Genomic DNA, 4956 nt, shown 5'->3' on the forward strand with positions numbered 1-4956 from the left:
TATGGCGGTTGACGGAGGTGGAGCTGGAGCTGGAGGGGGCTGGTAGCGGCGACAATGGTGGTGGCGATGGCTGGATTATGGTGGTTTTGGGTATGGTGTTTGGACAGTGACGATGTTGTTGCTGCTCGTTGGGCTGGGTTATGAATGGAGGTTTGACGAACGTAAGGTTGTCGGGGAAGGTGACGGGTTGAGGAGGAGGGTGGTTACCTGGAGGTTTTGGCGATGGGAGCAGCTGGTTTTTCTTACTTTCTTCTTTGAAGAAGAAAGAGGCCCAGTAGTCCGTTCTTCTTGTAGGTTTTTGCTTCTTCTTCTTTTATGAAGAAGAAGCGTCAACAGTACCTGTTTTCTTTTTTTTCTTTTTTTTTTTTTAAAATTCCAAAATTCCCAAAAATCCCCCCCTTTGTCAAATGTGTAGTCCGTGTATTTGACATGGTTTGCCCCGAAAAATGAGCCCACGCGTGGTGGGGTTCAAGGCATATGTCCCCCACGCGTGGTGGGGTTCCCCACGTGTCCTAGACACGGTTTATTATGGGCTAGGTCCGAAAATTAGGCCTAAAACCGGGTAGTTTGAACCCGAATATTATTCTTTTGCCCGGACCCGAGAAATAGGAACACGTTGCTTAACTAGTCCTATGTAAGCAAAATAACTACCAAAAATAAGACTAGTATTTAAACAAAACTATATATTTTTAAATATTTTTCAAGATTTTAAAATAGCTACAAAAATATTAATAAAACTATTTTTTTTGTAATTTTCGTAAATATTAAGATAAAATATGAAGTACTATTTTTGTATTTTTCAAAGTTAAAATAACAATAACATATTAATAAAACTATTTTTTGTAATTTTCGTTTTTTTTAATAAAGACAAAAATATGAAATAATATTTTTTGTATTAAAATGACTTCAAAACATTAATAGAATTATATATATATTTTTTGTTAATTTTCGAATTTATATAAAGTACCAAAATAAAGTGCAATTTTTGATTTTTTTCAAGTTTATGAGGGATACATAAACTAAAATTTATATATATACTTTTTTTGTAATTTTTCTTTTTGCAATGAAATAAAGTAAAAATAGTTAAAATAGCTATACTAGACCCAATTTCACATATTCACACTAAAAATGTGAAAATTCTCGGGGAGGGTCAAAAATCGCGTGCTTACAAGAACTACCTCGTTCATGACTTGGAGTTGGCTACCATTATTCATATGTTGAAGATTTGGAGGCATTACTTGTATGGTGTTTCTTGTGAGGTGTTTACCGATCATCGTAGCCTCCAGCACTTGTTCGAACAGAAAGATCTCAATTTGAGACAACGTAGGTGGTTGGAGTTGCTTAAGAATTATGATATTACTATATTGTACCATCAAGTAAAGGCCAATGTGGTGGCCGATCCTTTGTGCCAAAACGCGGTGAGTATGGGGAGTTTGGCATATATTCCAGTTGGGAGAGACCTCTTGTAGTTGATGTTCAGGCCTTGACCAATCGGTTCGTGAGGTTAGATATTTCGGATCCTAGTAGGGTGTTGGCTTGTGTGGTTTATCGGTCTTTCTTATATGATCGCATCAGAGAGCGCCAGTATGATGATCTGCATTTGCTTGTCCTTAAGGACAAAGTTCAGCATGACGATGCCAGAGATATGACCATTGGTGATGATGGGGTGTTAAGGATGCAGGGCCGGATTTGTGTGCCCAATATGAATGGGCTTCGGGAGTTGATTCTGGAGGAGGCCCATAGCTCGCGGTATTCCATTCATTCGGGTGTCGCGAAGATGTATCAGGATTTGAGACAACATTATTGGTGGAGGAGAATGTAGAAAGACATTGTGGGATTTGTAGTTCGGTATCTCAATTGTCAGCAGGTGAAATATGAGCATCAGAGACCAGGTGGCTTGCTTCAGCAGATGGATATTCCAGAGTGGAAGTGGGAGAGGATCACTATAGACCTTGTAGTTGGACTTCCACGGACTTTGAAGAATTTTAATGCTATTTGGGTGATTGTGGATCAGCTGACCAAGTCCGTGCACTTTATTCATGTGTGTACTACCTATTCTTCTGAGCGGTTGGCAGAGATCTATATCCAGGAGATTGTTCATTTGCATGGTGTCCCAGTTTCCATCATTTCAGATAGGGGCACTCAGTTTACATTGCAGTTTTGGAGGTCTGTGTAGCGAGAGTTGGTACTCAGGTTGAGTTGAGCACAACTCTTCACCCTCAGATGGACGGGCAGTCCGAGCGCACCATTCAGATATTGGAGGACATGTTACGTGCGTGTGTCATTAATTTCGGAGGGTCATGGGATCATTTTCTACCGCATGTAGAGTTTACTTATAACAACAGCTACTATTCGAGTATTCAGATTGCTCCACACGAGGCTTTGTATGGGAGGCGATGTAGATCTCCAATTGGTAGGTTCGAGCCCGGTAAGGCTAGGCTATTGGGGACAGAAAAGGTGAAGGTGATTCAGGAGAGGCTTCGTACAGCGCAGTCAAGGAAAAAGAGTTAAGCTGACAAGAAGGTTCGAGATGTGTCCTACATAGTTGGTGAGAAGGTTCTGCTGAAGGTTTCGCCTATGAAGGTGTTATGAGATTTGGGAAGAAAGGAAAATTGAGTCCGCAGTTCATTGGGCTTTTTGAGGTACATCGGAGGATTGGAAAGGTAGCATACGAGCTTGCTTTGCTACCCAGCTTGTCGAGTGTGCATCCGGTATTTCATGTTTATATGCTCCGGAAGTATATTGGGGATCCGTCTCATCTTCTGGATTTCAACACAGTTCAGTTGGATGATGATTTGACCTATGATGTGGAGCCAGTAGCTATTTTGGGTCGTCAAGTTCGAAAGTTGAGATCAAAGGATATAGCTTCAGTGAAAGTGCAGTGGAGAGGTCAGCCCGTGTAGGAGGCTACCTGGGAGACCGAGCGGAAGATGCGGAGTAGATATTCTCACCTGTTTGAGGCTTTAGGTATGTTTCTTGACTCGTTCAAGGATGAACATTTGTTTAAGTTAGGGAGGATGTGACGACCCGGCCAGTCGTCTCATGAGTTACCACTTTGTTTCCCCCATTTCTGCTTATTATTGCTTTGTCTATTGGTTCTATTTGTGATCGGGTTGTTTGGCTCGGGTACGGAAAGGATTTGGTTAGGTTTGAGACACTTAGTCTCTTTCGAGGAAGTTTAAGTTGGAAAAGTCAACTGGATGTTGACTTATGTGTTAGAGGGCTCGGATGTGAGTTTCGATGGTTGATTAGATTTGGCAAGTGATTGGGGACTTAGGAGTGTGATCGGAATGAGTTTTGGAGATTCAGAGTAGATTTAGGCTTGAATTGGCGAAATCAGATTTTTGGCGATTTCTGGTTGATAGGTGATATTTTGATATAGGGGTCAGAATGGAATTTTTTGAGTTGAAGTAGTTCCGTTGTGTCATTTAGGATGTGTGTGCAAAATTTCAGGTCATTCGGACATGGTTTGGTTTGGGTTTTGATCAAAAGCGTAATTAAGAAGAATTTGGAATTCTTAGGCTTGAATCCGATGCGAATTTGGTGTTTTGATGTTATTTTGAGCGTTCCGAAGGTTGGAACAAGTTTGAATGAGGTTATGGGATATATTGGTATGTTTGGTTGAGGTCCCAGGGGCCTCGAGTGAGTTTCGGGTGGTCAATCAGACCATTTCATGCTTTGAAGAGTTGCAGATTTTGGAGCTTCAACTATTGCAGAGTTTTCCTCTTCCTGATCGCGTAGGGGGTCTCACGATCACATAGAGCTTTTGAGGGGGCAACCCAGTTTCTTCTATGCGTTCGCGAAGGTTGAGTTATGATCGCATAAGGTGGAGATATTGTTAATCGCGAACGTGTGGAGAAGGTCGTGTTTGCGTAGAGATAAGTGGACCAAGGGGTTGACTGGAAGTGTGTTCTTTGCGAACGCAGTGCCCAGTCCGCAATCGCGTAGAGTAGGATGCCTGAGCATCGCGTTCGCGTGGTACTTTACGCGTTCGCATAGGTTAATTTTGGGTGCTGAGAATTTGTTCTTTGCGATCGCGAAGGAAGTCCCGTGATCGCAATGAAGGATTTGAGGCATAGTCAGAATGTTTAAATAGTCGCATTGTCCGTGATTTTGGGGTTTATTTCTTTCATTGTTGGTCGTTTTTTGAGCTTTTTGGAGGGGATTGAAGAGGGATTCAAGGGGGATTACTTGGAGGTATGATTCATGGACTTAAAACTCGATTCTTATGTGAATTCCACTTAAATAATCATGGAAATTAAGCCAAAAAATGAAGAACTAGGGCTTGGAAACTTAGACCTTTGAATGAGGATTTGAAGGACCATTTGAGTTCGGATTTCAGAACTTTTGATATGTATGAAAGATAAAGAATCTATTGATGTAAAAATTATCGAATTCCGAGACGTGGGCTCGGGTGTCGGGTTTTGGTAATTTCAGGATTTGTGTCATATATTGATTATTTTCACTTGGGCTTCGTTCCCTTCGCATATTTTGATGCCGTGATTCTGATTTTGGATAGATTCGATGCGAGTGGAGGCTGATTCGAGGGGAAAAGGCGTCGTGAGATAGAGATTTGACCGGTTTGAGGTGAGTAATGATTGTAAATGATGTTCTGAGGGTATGAAACTCCAGATTGCACATTGTTGTGCTATATTGAAGTGACGCACATGCTTGATGGCGAGCGTGGGGTAGTGCACTGATAGGGATTGTGACTTAGTCCATCTCAAATGATTATTTTACCGTGTATTTGACTGAAACCTATTTACTATCATTATTATTTGGGTTGAATGCCATATTTGGGCCTCATGCCAACTATTTGAACCCTTCGGGGATTTTCACTAATATTTCCTCACTGTTTTGACTTTATACATGAACTCAGTCATGATATATTTCACTGTTTTCATACTCAGCAGTGTTTACTATGTTTTTAACACTTATATGATCTTTTAAATGATA

This window comes from Nicotiana tabacum, chromosome 21, assembly GCF_000715075.1.
Source record: "Nicotiana tabacum cultivar K326 chromosome 21, ASM71507v2, whole genome shotgun sequence".
Lineage (NCBI taxonomy): Eukaryota > Viridiplantae > Streptophyta > Magnoliopsida > Solanales > Solanaceae > Nicotiana > Nicotiana tabacum.